The following is a 14,061-nucleotide window of genomic DNA, read 5'->3' as shown; positions in this document are numbered from 1 at the left end:
GGGGGGAAGGGTGGGAGGAGGGGGAGGGAAATGGGAGGCTGGGAGGAGGTGGAAACTTGTTTTTTTTTCCTTTTCTCAATAAAAAAAAAGAATTAAAAAAAATTAACCAGCCATTTAAAATTTGTACCAAAAAAATCTATATGAAAATGATACAGTTTAGTAGAAAGCTTGGGAAAGGACTTTAATAGACTGTTGACAAATAAGCATATCCAAAGGGCCACTGGCTGTGAAAAATTCCCCTGATTCCTTTGTTCATCAACTTAATGTAAGTGAGAAACAGATTGAGGTCTCTGCTAACCTCTCAGAGTAAAGAGACAGGAAACAACTCCAGTACTGGGGAGGCTGAAGTGCAGTTGAACCCAACTCAGTGTTAGGGGAACCCAAATGGGAGAGGGAAGCTTAGAGAAAAGCTCAACAGGCTTACTAAAGGAGCACATGAACAACTGCGTTCATTAGAAATTAATACAAATACTCATATGCCTGTATACACAGATGTGTCAGTTACTGAAAAAACAGTATTCATTTTACCCAAAAGCTGGGCAGCTGGGGAGCAACAAGTTTTCATAGATAGCAGAAGGAGCAAGTCAATTGCAGAAATTTAGTAATGCAGTTGAATACTGCAAGTTCTGAAAGTAAGCAAACTCTTATTATCACCGATATGGATAATAACCTAAGACACATATTTTGTGAAAGAAGCCAGACAAATCAATACATAATGCATAATTATGAACAGTTGAAACAAGTACACTTCTCTTTGCTTCTACGAAGGACAATATTTATAAGCTAACTACTTCCCAGAACAGAAAACGAGGGGTTCTTCCCAGCTGTTGGCCTGGTGGATTACAAAGTTGGGCAGCTCACATCCCATATGTAGCTCAAGCTCCAGGTGATCTGACACCCTCTTCTGGCCTCCCAAAGCACCTGCAGAATGTGGCATGTATTCACACATACATATATACAAGCAAAAATAAAAACACAAATAAAATGACAGAGATGAAAAAAGGGTGTTAGAACGCAATTTAGTCCAACTACAGTGGAAATCAGTATGGATTCCGTCTCAGCAACTAAAATCAGAACTAGTTTACCCATTTCATGCAGCAAATTAAGGTAGTTTATGCATACTAGACACTTTATCTTAAATTGAATAAATTTGAGTACTAATATTGTCTAGAGATTGTATTCAGTAGGGCAGAGGTAATTTTCAACATCTGGTGAATGCAGTGGTAGGTATACTCAGTGCCTAGGATTGCCAGCATCACTAGGTGTCATTTGAATATTTTTATTTGATTTAGCTGCTAGCACCTGTAAATAAACCCACTCTCAACCCTGCAAATTACTTGCACATTTTGTAACCAGAGACCTAATATAATTGGCAAACTTAGAGAACTAAAGGATGGTGTGCAAGTTATTTTAATGCTACCTCCAGCCAGATTCCACATGCCATCTGCATTTCGAATGTACCCATGCAGTAAGACATAACAGAATCATCATTAGCTGCTTCCAAACAGACCCTGACACATCCATCATGTATCAATTTGGGGACCCTGACAGATTTACTTATTACCTGACTGCCCCATTTTCTGAATTTCAAAAACAGACATGGTTTCAAAAACTAGATGGATAAAAAGAGTTTAGAAAACAAAACAAAACAGAAATCCCAGAAGGAGTTGTCTTGCATCTCAAGGCAGGAGGCCAGGGAATGTTCATTTACACAAGAAAGAATGAGTAAGTAATGATCTTACCAGGGCAAGGCTCAATGGTGGAGTTTGAGAAGGAGTTTGGGAAGGGAGTGTTGGAATGATCTTTGAAACACTTATCAATGGAGGTTCTTGGCTGTATAACACCTAGTACAGACAATTGTTTAAGAGTATTTGGAGAAATTGCAAAATATGAAAGCTGCTCCCCAGTAGACAGAGAAATAAACAATAACACTTTAGGAAAAAGAAAAATTCGTGGTAGGGACAAATGATTAAGTAAACAAAGAAGAATATAGAGAATCATAAAATAGACAAGGTATTTATAAATAAGTATCATTTTACCCACACTTCCCTTCATCTTTAATTATATTTCCCTCGAAAGAAATAACATATTTTAGTTTCATTAATGGTATATCATGTGACACAGAGAACATCTATTTCTGTTTGACTTTGGTTGCTACTGGATACTGATATTTTAAAAATAAACAGGAGACTTCCAGAAAAGGAAAGATGATCTATGTGACACAATCTGCAATTCAAGGAAAATTATCATAATAAACCTATCATACATATGCAATATATTGCACTTATCATACATATGTAGTATCTTGCTTAGATCTTTAGTGCTCAAAACAAATGGCAAGCTAATAAAGACCCCAACAAAGAAGAGGAAGGTAATTCATATTTTAGTCCAAGGCCACAGCAGGAGCTGCAAAATTCCTTCCTGAGCTGTTTGTAATTTGGAAATATCGATGATTTATATATACTACACAATGAATCAAAATGGTCATCAAGAGAGTGACCAGTAAATATTTAATGGCTTTGTGAGCATCAGACCTATTATTTTAACTTGTTTCCATTATATGTAAAAGGAATATTGAAAAACGGCGGTGTTTTCTGCTGAAGACATCATGTTCCTAAGGCCTCGCTGCTCATAAAAATTTTAACGTTAATAGCAACCTTATAAATTATTTCATCCTAATTTTACTAATGAGATCCAGGTAGAGAGAGGTTAAGTGATTGTTCCCAGTCAGGTTGGCTCTTACCCCTTTTAGTTTTGTTGAGATCAGGTTTTGCCCTACTCTTAGTTATTCCGTATTGTAGAAAGCAAGCAGTGCTCAGGCTGTGCCTCGACCTAGGATACTCTGTTGTACAAAACGCTTATTGCTCTGTTTTCGAGGTAGATGACTGTGAGCTCTGGGTGTACCCATTACCCACAGGATTTTCTGGGTACCACCTGTCTTGTTCCAACTGAAAAATGACCCATTCCTTGTAGTAGAAAGGATGTCACCTATTAAACTTTGCAGTGGGGGGGGGGTGGAGTTGAGACTTTGTGGGCTCATGGACATTTTAACATCATTACAGGGAGACTAGATTCAAGAACTCATAAGACTCATTAGATCAAGGACAAGCTGTTTTTCCTTCACACGAACCCCACAAAACGATAGGTATCTAACACTATGATGTCAGGCCCTCATACCAATCTATCATCTGTTACCCTGACCTGAATTCTTAGTTACCTTAACAATAAGGACTCTATTCACATTTCTGTCACCCTACTTCTAGGACCTTTGGGATGCTGATGCAGCTTCTTTAGCTGATATTCATTCTGTAAGCCACATGCGTTTCTAAAGATAGATTGCCACACTCACTGTGTGTTGTGTGATGCATGATACAAGATTTAATATTAATAATTAAGGTTAAAGCCAAAGAACCTTCATTTGTCTTAGACAGATGACCCAAGGAGTGGGATGATCTAGCAAATTACCTTAGTTGAAACTCTCAAGCCCTGTGAATTTATTGTTATTCAATAGGTTCTGACATTGTGGAATGGCACAGTTGTGTTCCTCTGTGCCACAGAGCACACGTGGCAGTTTTCTCTCACGTTTCCTCCCAGTGTGTTGCAGTCTTGCCTTTGCCTTGGCTATCTTTCCTCACTTCTAGAGTGCACCAGCCCCCAACAGTGCATTTTACTTACATTTTCAACATAACCATGGAGAACTGGGTTCTATTTTAAGTTGGCTATTTTTATTTGCTCCATTTTGGACTCTAGTACCTGGGAAGATTACTGTCCTGTTAAGGAGGTTATCTAAACGCCAGCTCTCTTATGCATGAATACAAATCCCAAAACTTACCTAAAAAGAAAATTTAATAGCCTAGAAGAATAACTATAGTAATTATAGTGTGGTATAGAAAACCAAAATGGGTTCGATTTCCCTTCGCAAAGCTAAGTATGTCCTAACAGGGAGATGATCTGAATTGAATTTTCCTTGCCAGTCCTTGGCCCTGTACCAAAACCAATGTTTTCCTCATGTATCTTCTAGCTATAATATTCATAATGGGCTTTGCCCAACACTGTCTTGCTCGATGTTGTGAAATCACTATCTGCTACATACAAGCTTATCTTGCAGAGGGCTCATCACGTTCATGCCCATTTATGATGCTGGAAAAATTCAATCAGTTGTTTTCCCCGGAGAAATCTATTTCTTCAGCAAGTATCTGTTAACAAGCCCTGGGAATATTTTGGTGAGCAAGAAAAATGTTTTTCTTTCCTTACATGGCATTCAGTAAAGCAAGAAAGCAGGTACTTAGATCACGAAGACTATTATGCTACTTGTCCTGATCCAGAAGTTACAGAATCTGAGATGGTCCATAACAAGAAAATCTGATTCGTTTCCAACAGAAGTTCCTCTTAAAAGGGCATTGGCAGATGAATAGGCAGATCCCAAGTACCACAAACCAGCTTCCATTTTTACATCTGTGTTCGGGAACTCTACTTTCAACAAAATTACTCTGGGAAGAAGAGAGCTTAATGCATTCCATTTGGAAATTAAACTGAGATTTTTGTTGTTTTATTTTTCTTGTTGTTTATTGGTTGGTTTTTTTTTTTTATTCTCCAGAACACATTTGGTGCATTTAGATTTCCAGAATTTCTATAACAGGGTCTTAAACTCTGGATATTAAGCCTGGTATAGACTTGTTTCTCTAAGGATAGCTCACTCTCAGAATTGTGTAGGTTAGTATCTATTCATCTGTGAATTGATAGGCTTCGCTGCAGCCTAAGGGAAACAATCACTGGAGAAATGGGGACTGTGCTCAAGTGTGCACACTTAAAAGTTGCCCTCATTGACCCGTATTGATGGCCGCCATTGTTTATGGATTCACAGTGTAACTAAAATTCTCTTCTCTAATTTTCTGCTAATTGCCTAGAAAAAAAAATTGCGGTAAATGTGCTTTTCAGCTGCCTGCGTGGCAAAGGCTCACCTTGATTATATACTTATTGCATCACCTAAGGCACTATGTTGGTGCACAAGCATTTCTGGGAACTAAAATGACACATGCCTAGGGCGATCGCCAGTTACTGCAGCCCTCTGACTTGGGAGAAACAGGAATTAGAAAGGTCAGTGTTCAAAATTCCTGCTTCATCTGTCTGCAGTCATATATTTTTATCTATGAAGAGAAAAGTATGGTTACTGTAAATGGTTCGCCTCTGGCCAACTAACAAAATTAGGGCAAAGTTTATCAAAGTCACTTTGAGTTTGGAGCCAACTATCCAATGTTTTATCAGCTAAATCATTTTGTGCCAAAACTTTTTGAATAAAACTGTTACCCTGTTACCCGATGGCCCAGCCTGCTCCACATGATACCCAATGGCCATTCAATCCATTAGAGAAGACTCAACTTTATTTCTTTCTAATTTATAGATAAATATGAGTATTCTGAGCCTTTAGAACCCCTGCTCCATGGAGTTCTAGGAAGTGAAAAATTGTCTTAAATGGTTTGAATAGTTTTCATTTCTTCCTCCTTATCTTGCATACTAGACTTATTAGGATGGTGAATCAAGTGGATATAGGTTTCTGATAGTTTCAAGTGGGGGGAAAGCCTGAGCAATGCCGACATCTCTTCCCTTCTTATTTCAGAAAGGGAAATATTTGTATATAATATAGTGCCTCAAAAATCCAATTCTGGAAGAGTAGCCGTATGCCCAGCTCCACAGTTACGGTGACCAAGTAGCAGATGCTGGTGTACAACCAGCCATCTGTGTAACCGTACTATAGAAATGCAAGCTGAACAATAAGCCTTATCTGCAGAAGGGGTTATTGGCTCTGCCAATGCATATGTAGTTTTTCACAAGCATAGGAATTTATTGGTTTAATAAGGAATGAGGCATGCTTCCTTTGGGCAAATGTCTGTATAATGTATCGCTGCCCAACAAATCACCCTACCTCTTAGATTCAAAGCAAGAGTTCACAAAGTTTTCCCTGCAAAAGAAAAGATGTTATGTTTTTAGGCTCTTCACACCACTGAGTCTTGATTATTCAACTCTGCCACTTTTGTGCAATGTGAAAATAGTCTTAGATAACATGTATGTAAATATATATGTCTGTGTTACCCCAGATTCTGCATTTTTAAAAATAGCTGATGTCTAGGATTTGTTCCATGAGCTATATGCTATTTCCTGGTTTAAAACAATTGTACTACCTATTCTTATGAGTCTTTGGGTGATGTGTGGCTATCTATTACTGGGAAGGCCATCTTAAGTATACTATAGCCACTGTCATGTAACTAGCATTTGGTCCAGAGCCGTTAGCTGACTTGGCATTTCTTTCCTGTTTGCTCCCTTCTGCTTCCTTAAAAAGTAGTTCAAGCTTCCTTGAAATGGTGTCCTCAACACAGCAGATAACGCAGCCTTGAAAAACAGCTCCCTTAGTCATGCTGGCCAAAGTGACCCTGGACAAAGTGTAGCAATTGGCTAAAGTGAAGACTGAAGAGGCTTTGAGGGGTGGAGGATGGGGGTATACAGCAGCATATGGCGGAAGTGCACACACAGAGAGACAGAGGGGTTCTTTTCACTGGTGCAAACAATCATACAAAGTTTGTTAAGCAGTAAACAACAATTTCACCTCAGTGGTCTCAAGACTACACAATTCCATAAACAAGGTTTAAAAATAGTTTTGACAGCAAAATGGCCTTCACGGTTTGCAAATAATTTTCCTACAAAATCTATGTTATTTAAAAGTTATTTTAACACATTGCAAAAAATACATTCCTAGAGCCGAAATAGAAAGGAGGATCCAAAGAACAAATAATCCCTGTTGAAGACTACCTAGATGAAAGAGGTTTTAGCTAGGCAAGTCAGTAGGGTGATTTACTGATGGTTTAATCTTTACTTAAATTCCTGATATCCTGCAGAGCCTACCTTTAATGGTTTACATTGAACACACTGCCTGTCATCATGATAGACATAGTGGCCTCTGGCTTAGAATATTCTATTAGAGCTTCCTGAAGAGCAGGGCACACAACCAGCACCAGACCTAATACTAACTTGTCAAGTAGTATGATGAACTGAAACCATAGATTTACTCTAATTCCGAGGAGCACTTAAAATACCTAAAAGGCTGTGTGTGTGTGCGCGCGCACGTTTGTGTTTGTGCATATGTGAGTGCTTCGATGGCTAACTTCTTTTAGCTTTCCACAGACTAGTCTTTTCCGGGAAAAGAGGACCTCAATTTGAGGAACTGTGTCCCTCAGATGGCTGTAGGAACTTATCTCTTTGTCTCTGTCTCTCTGTCTGTCTGTCTGTCTGTCTGTCTCTCTCTCTCTCTCTCTCTCTGTGTATGTGTGAGGCGGGGGGGGGACTTTTTCTTGATGAATGATTAATGTGATAGTTCCCATTGTGGTGAGCAGTCCCACTAGAATAGGTTGGTTTGGGGCTGCTTAAGAAAGCAAGCTGAGCAAGTCATGGAGAACAAACCGGTAAATAGCATTTCCCCATGGTTTATTCTTTAATTTCTACTTATACATACATACACACATATATAGAATATTTATGTATTCTGGTTATATATATATATATTAGTTTAATAGACAATATATATGAATTTAATAGACAGGTATTAGAAATTGCATGTTGTTTTTGGAACCTTCTAATACTACTTAAAGGAAAACATCTCACCTATTAAGCCAGTAAAAGAACTTTTACAAATCTTCTTCCTCTGGAATGGTGATGAAGTAATTGAAATGCTTTCGTGTGCATTAGAATTGCAAAATGTTCACTCTCCTGTAGAACATGCTGAATCAAATTACAAGAGTTATGATATCGATGCTTGCTACATACAGGAAACCTGAAATATGCCTTCTTTTGAAAGGTCTGCAGAATCTTATGCAGAGATTAGTACATTCTTTCTATTTGTTTCTTCTCCAGTGAAAACAAAGAAGGAAGACTTGTAGGGGTTAGAGATGTTGTTGGCCTCCAGCAGTTCGCTGCTGAAATAATGCAGGAGGACTAAAGCCCTGATTTGCCTAATCTAGGATTGTCCAGTGTGAGGCTCTAAATCATCTTGGCTGTGTGTGATCCGCTACTGGGTTGTGACTGAACATGATGTTAGGGGGATGTGCATGGCCAGCTATCCTGCTGCTGTAGGAGGTAGCTCCGACTCTTGTCAAGATTACACACATAACAGGAAGGATGAAGCAGGGAATTGGGCTCCTAGTTCTCTATAAAGTCCGTCTTCCGAGTCACTATATAATGTCTTACTCAGGGGCTGGAGAGATGGCTCGGAGGTTAAGAGCACTGACTGCTCTTCCAGAGGTCCTGAGTTCAATTCCCAGCAACCACATAGTGGCTCACAACCATCTGTAATGAGATCTGGTGCCCTCTTCTGGCCAGCAAGCAGACAGAGAAAACATTGTATACATAATAAATAAATAAATCTTGAAAAAAAATTTAATGTCTTCCTCACTAAACCACTCCCATGACGAAGTGTTACAACATGAATAACATCTTCAGAGACAGTGGTTCCTCTTTATTCTATCTTGAAAATGAATTCCATACTGGAAACGTTATTTCAGAATTAATCAAATTACGCGAAAGGCCCAGAAACCCATTTATGCATTATTTCTCATGACTTCCTTTCTCCCTCTCCATCATTATCATAAGACTTTTGTAAGTGTCCATAGTGCAGTGGTTCATGTTGTCTACTTGACAAAAAAAAATCTTGACACACCTTGGAGTCTGGCCTCTGGATAAACCTGTGGGGGATTATCTTGATTAAGTTAATTAAAGGATAAAGCCTTCCCCTCTGTGGGTGGGCCATTCTTAGGGATCTTGGAGGAAAGGGGCTGAGCCCTGGTGCACAGGCACACACTGCTCTCTTCCAAATGCAGATGGTTGTGTTCAGCTCCTTCAGGTTCCTGCTGTCTGACTCCCCCTCCATGATGGACTGAGCCTTCAACCCTGAGCCGTAAGGCAGTCTTTCCCCTTTAAGAAACTCTGGGCAGGGTATTTTAGCACAGCAAAACGGAACAAAACTGAGCAACTTAGAGTTGTACCCTACCCATCTTTTGCTGTTACGCTTAATCTTAAATCATTAGGCTTGCCGTCCAACAAATCTCGTTTCCCCTGTTCTGATTTTCTCCGAATACTCACCTATTTATTTTTCTTTCCTGTCACACAACTCTCAGACTGTCATTCCTGTTCCTCAGCATCTGAGCAGGAAGCAGATGCAAAGCATCCCTATAACTAAAATAAGATAGGTTCGTAGTTTAAGAATGATTTATCCTCAGTATACCAGAGTTTTGTCATCTGGAAATGGAGGTAAAATATTAGCTATCTAATATTGAACAAATGTTCGACGAATTAAAAAATATAAGCCCATAAAACTATAGACTACAAGAGAAACAAATACAAATGTTTGGCCAGAAAAGTGATGCTTAAGACAAATGAGATCCAGAAAAATGTGAAGCTAACAAAAGGAACATAACACAGGTGGGACACACTCTAATCAATTTCAAGCAGATTTTCTGAAAGAAATAACCTTTCTTTAATAATAAGAAACAAAACTGATTATGGATACTTTCTTTACATAACACAGTATATGCTGAGGATTTTAATTGTTTGTTAAAATAATCAAAATTCAGATAGGCACTGTTTACCATTATCATGGATTGAAGGAGTGGCCAATGAGTCATTATTTTTTCCCAAATAACTGTGTATTTGTTAAGCTTAAAAAATAAGAGAAGTGGTTTGGTGATTTAGCATCTCTAGTTGGTCTGTCAGGGAACAACTCATGAAAAACTTACCTGTGGTTAAAACAGAGGCAGGCTTGCATTGTCACAGAGCAAAGAGGGGTCAACAACCCCACCAGAATTCTCATACTGTCTGCAAATGGCTGAATTGGAATAAGTGGATATCCAGCAAAATTACTCTTTCGCAGTTCTGCAGAAAAGTGAAAGCAGAAATTAAATCATTTTAAAATAAAAGGTACCGTTACATTTATTTTCTCCCCACGCAAAGATAGAACGTGTACTGTGCAACTGCTCATTTCCAATGGACAGTCCCTACTGTGAAGAAGTTAGAAATGTCTTACCTTTTGTCTGATGTATCTTTTAATGGATCTGTGAAAAATCGGGTAAGAGAGATCCCGACTTTCTGTTGAGATTATTACTTTTATTCTGCGGTACAGAGAAAGTGGCCAGTTAGCTAAGCCGATCACGGCTTGGTAACGTTACACATGTTAGAAATTTTGAAGAGTCGTACAGGATGGTGACTAAGAATTTTATTTTGCCCTAGTGTATTTTCAACTGCATCCAGGCAAATGAAGATAAAGAGATAGGAAATAGAACTAATTCAGAAGACTGAAATTCAAATAAAATTAAAGCAACAGCATAAACCTCCGAGTCAGGAAATGCAGGCAGAAGTGAATTTAATTTTAAATAGTAGTTAGTTGTAGTTGGACTGCAAACATGATTTGTAAGTCATGCATCAGACTGCTGGAAGAACCATATAATAAAGTCTGTGTCTTGAGTCTGACCTTTACTTCCTGGCTTCTATCCTAATATCCTTGTTGCTCCGTTGAATCCATGCTTCAGTGAGAGATGGTAGAAAATATAAGACTATGACATGCTTTGGGCAGAGAAGTTTTCCTGCTGAAGAAAAAACATCATTGACTTAATGTTTAACTAAAACCCTTCTAATAGATAGGAAGTAGTGATTGTGGGGAAAATCCTGTCCCAACAAAATGAAAAACAAATCTATTGAACACTGGAGTTCTGTTTTCGAACTCTTCTTTCTGTTGTCACAAAGAAAGCTAACAGCATCACTGTCAGAGTGTGCAGCTTGAGAAAGGGATTTTTCCCCAGAAGTTAAAGGCCTTGCCTCTTCCTTCTTCATAGCAAATTATGCTGTTGATGAGCCAGTTTCTTCTCTTCAAAATGTAATGTGATCGCAAGAATAATGCATGGAAACAATAACCGGGAACCTTTTTAAACCCCACAGTAGAAAGAAACGAGAAAATCAATTTCTACCTGAAATTTTGAACTGGGAAAAAAAAAACCCTTCTTTCTTTCATAATTCTAGGTAAGTCATTTTATATTTGTTGACCTGTAAAATAACAGGGCATTTTTTAAAAGCATCTGATAACTTATTTTATCTGCAAGAAATAGATCACTGATGAATATTAACTCTAAACATGGTCTAGTTTAAACAGATTGCAGAGCAGATGTCGTGAGAAAGCTAAATAAATAATAAATAGAACGAGAGGAGTCAGAATTCCTCACAGAGTGAGGATGGAAGCCCTAATAATGACAACGCTGTGAACAAAACATTTGAAGAGAAGGCAGGTTACATAGCTTGTGGATGGAAATTCTCCTCTTCCCATATATTCCCTGGGACTCATTTTATTACAAACTTATGTAAAGCATGGTGAAATTTTGAGGTGTTATACCAATCATCTTTCGGCATTAAATCCACTTCAAGTGTCCCTAATACAAACTCTACATTATGAAGATGTGGAGGTTAATAGCTTTAGTTCTTTAGTACAGATAGCTAGCAGTCCTGCAAGTTAACTTGGTCTGGCTGTACAAACTCCCATTTAACTAATAAACCCTCACTTCTTTCTCTCTTAAGCATTTTCTTTGTACATACAGTCTAATTTCCAGAAAACAGTTGACAGTGTTTAAACTGATCATTTTTTTATGGAATGCATGATGTGTCATGAGCAACATAAACAAATACATTAATTGTCTTATCACGGTTTTATCTGACAGATGGGTCCCCAGGCACAGAGCCTAACCTTTTATTTTGACACCTGCCACATCTCTCCAGCCCTGACCCTTTTCCTTTGCCAGAGTGGCGCTGTGCGGTTCGCCATGGTTGCATTAATCTCCAGCTTTTAGAAGGCAAAATGTTGGAGTCCTTCTGAGAATCACAGCCATCAGTCAGCTGATACCACAACAGAGAATAGCTCACAGATCCATCCAGCATCCACTCTCTCCTGTGATCCAAACCCGTTTTCTCTTATTCCTGTGACCTACTGGTTCAATAAGATTACACTGGGCTCCTTTCAGTCAAAGACCCCATAGTGCTAACATGTGACAGGAAACATTTGATTTAGTAGTCTCTTAAACTCAGAATTAATTGGAGATTTGTTTCAAAAAGAAGCAAGGTTTTGAAATTTGGACTAAAAGGTACATTTTACCCAAAAAGATGTGCATTAGACTCTGGCTTATGAGTTAGGAACAACAGGAACCCTTACATTTCAAAAGACAAAGAGCCATCAAGGCAATAATTGTGCGTTGTGAAACACAACACACACACACAATCTCCCGCTTGCACCTTTGGTTTCTGGGGTGATTCCAGAAACTATTGTCATGTGATATGTGTCCTGGTTAGGACAGCTCAAAGAACATGTCTGGTCCATTAAAAAGAGAGGTTCGGTTCTAAAGCGTTTCACAAATCAGTGAACGTACAGAAGACAGGTGAATTATGAGGGCGCATCCATTATTGGGGTAATTTAGTGTAAATTTCCAGGGATTGTCTCCTTGAGCAAAAGCAGACGATAATGAATTATAGAAAATGCTGTTATCAATCTTAGAGGGGAGGAAGTTGGAAACAAAGAAACAGAAAACTAGATATGTAGACAAGAGATAAGATTTTAGAAGCATATAGATTGTTCCACTAGCCCAAAACAGTTCGGTTTAAAATACCACTTCTGAAATGTGTAATTTGTCTTTCCCGGTGGCATCTGTTAGTTCTGGAATAAGCTTATTTCATAAAATGTAAAAAGCCTGGGACTAAGTCTTGGTTAAGCTAAGTTTCTTAATAATTTAGAGGCCCATTTATGCCAGCCAGGATATATATGCTCACTGAAAGAAGTATGGGATCTATATCTTACAACAGTCAAAGAAAATGCTGTTTCATGCCTGGGGCTAAGGGCTATTGGAGTCAAGGTAATTATGGCAGCTTCGGGTACCTCTGCAATGTCAGCAGTTCTTTCATCTTTCCTGATCCCTTATTAACATGACTCAGCTCGACCGTACATATTCCTCTTTCTTCCCTGACGCTACCCAGCTTTCACAGGTCACTCTGAGGTCCTGACGCCTCTGATCTGCCTTGGTATGCTACAGCAAATCCTAATGTACCAAACCTAAACCCAGAGACAAAACAGCAACAACAATAACACGTCCATCTCAAGTGTTAAGGCATAATCACCAATTTCACAGGTTACTAGTTACACTGTGGCCCCCAGTCCCAGCAGCTGTGGAGAGGATTAGAGATAGTATGTGTGTAGATGTGGCAATTTGCTTGGCGTGCACTCTTGATGATGGTCATTCTCTTAGAGAAGATACTCGTCTTGAACATTTGAACAATACTCAGAATGTAGTCCAGGCGCTGGGAGGGATCTGGATGCTGCTCGTTACCCACCCACTGAAGCCTGTGATTCAGGAAACCTGGAGCTCTCTGCTAAGGATATCTGACAGCCTCTGAATCTCACAATCAAATATGAGACCACTTTTTTTTTTTTTGTCTAACTTGTTTCTTAAATTTTTATAATAACTCAATTATCCATATTGATTTTTTTTAAAAAAGCGGTAATGACTGAGGACATATTAGCTCAGACTGTTTCAGGCGGCCCCTCTAGCTGATTAATGTATAAAGATCAAATCTTTATGATCAAATTATAATTCTCTGAACACTGGGTTCCTCCTCCGAAAGCAGACAGTGTAATGGCACAACTCACTAGATCACATTATCGTCAGTAATAAGAAGGCAAAATAGAATGGATTCTGAAAACTAGTAATAGGCTAATCAAAATTAAGTCATTATATTTTTCTCTTTTTCAAGTCACTCTTGGGGGTTTAAACGATAACTCAGTGGGTTAACGTGTTTGCCATGCTAGCTTGAGCATCCTCAGGACCTGTGGAAAGCCAGACACAGTAGTGTGGGGCTGCGCTCATAGCACCCCTGCAGTGTGAGAGGAGGTAGAGACGGGAATTTCTCAGAAACTTGTGGTTCAGCTAGCTTGGTATAGACAGGCAGAGAACAACAAAGAGAACCCGTTTTAAGGTGGATAATGAAGGTCAA

At 38.9% G+C, this 14,061-nt stretch overlaps 1 long non-coding RNA gene across 3 annotated transcripts in view; it reads right to left on the bottom strand.

Moving 5' to 3' along the window:
- The window catches only part of LOC113457221, a 15,555-nt gene extending 4,519 nt beyond the window's left edge, over nucleotides 1–11,036 (bottom strand). Inside the window, exons 1-3 of one of the 3 annotated variants that reach the window (XR_003377846.1) lie at nucleotides 9,780–11,036; nucleotides 9,127–9,219; nucleotides 7,541–7,770 (exon numbers count right to left, since the gene is read on the bottom strand). This is a non-coding gene — a long non-coding RNA (uncharacterized LOC113457221). Of the gene's footprint in view, nucleotides 1–7,540; nucleotides 7,771–9,126; nucleotides 9,220–9,779 lie in introns of those variants that run through there. The other 2 variants (XR_003377844.1, XR_003377845.1) reach the window with 2 other exon arrangements.
- Nucleotides 11,037–14,061: the final 3,025 nt, after the last annotated feature.

The sequence above is a fragment of the Microtus ochrogaster genome, chromosome 21, assembly GCF_000317375.1.
Source record: "Microtus ochrogaster isolate Prairie Vole_2 chromosome 21, MicOch1.0, whole genome shotgun sequence".
NCBI lineage: Eukaryota > Metazoa > Chordata > Mammalia > Rodentia > Cricetidae > Microtus > Microtus ochrogaster.
Note: the sequence above shows the minus strand (reverse complement) of the source record. Positions and strands in the feature narration are given on the sequence as shown.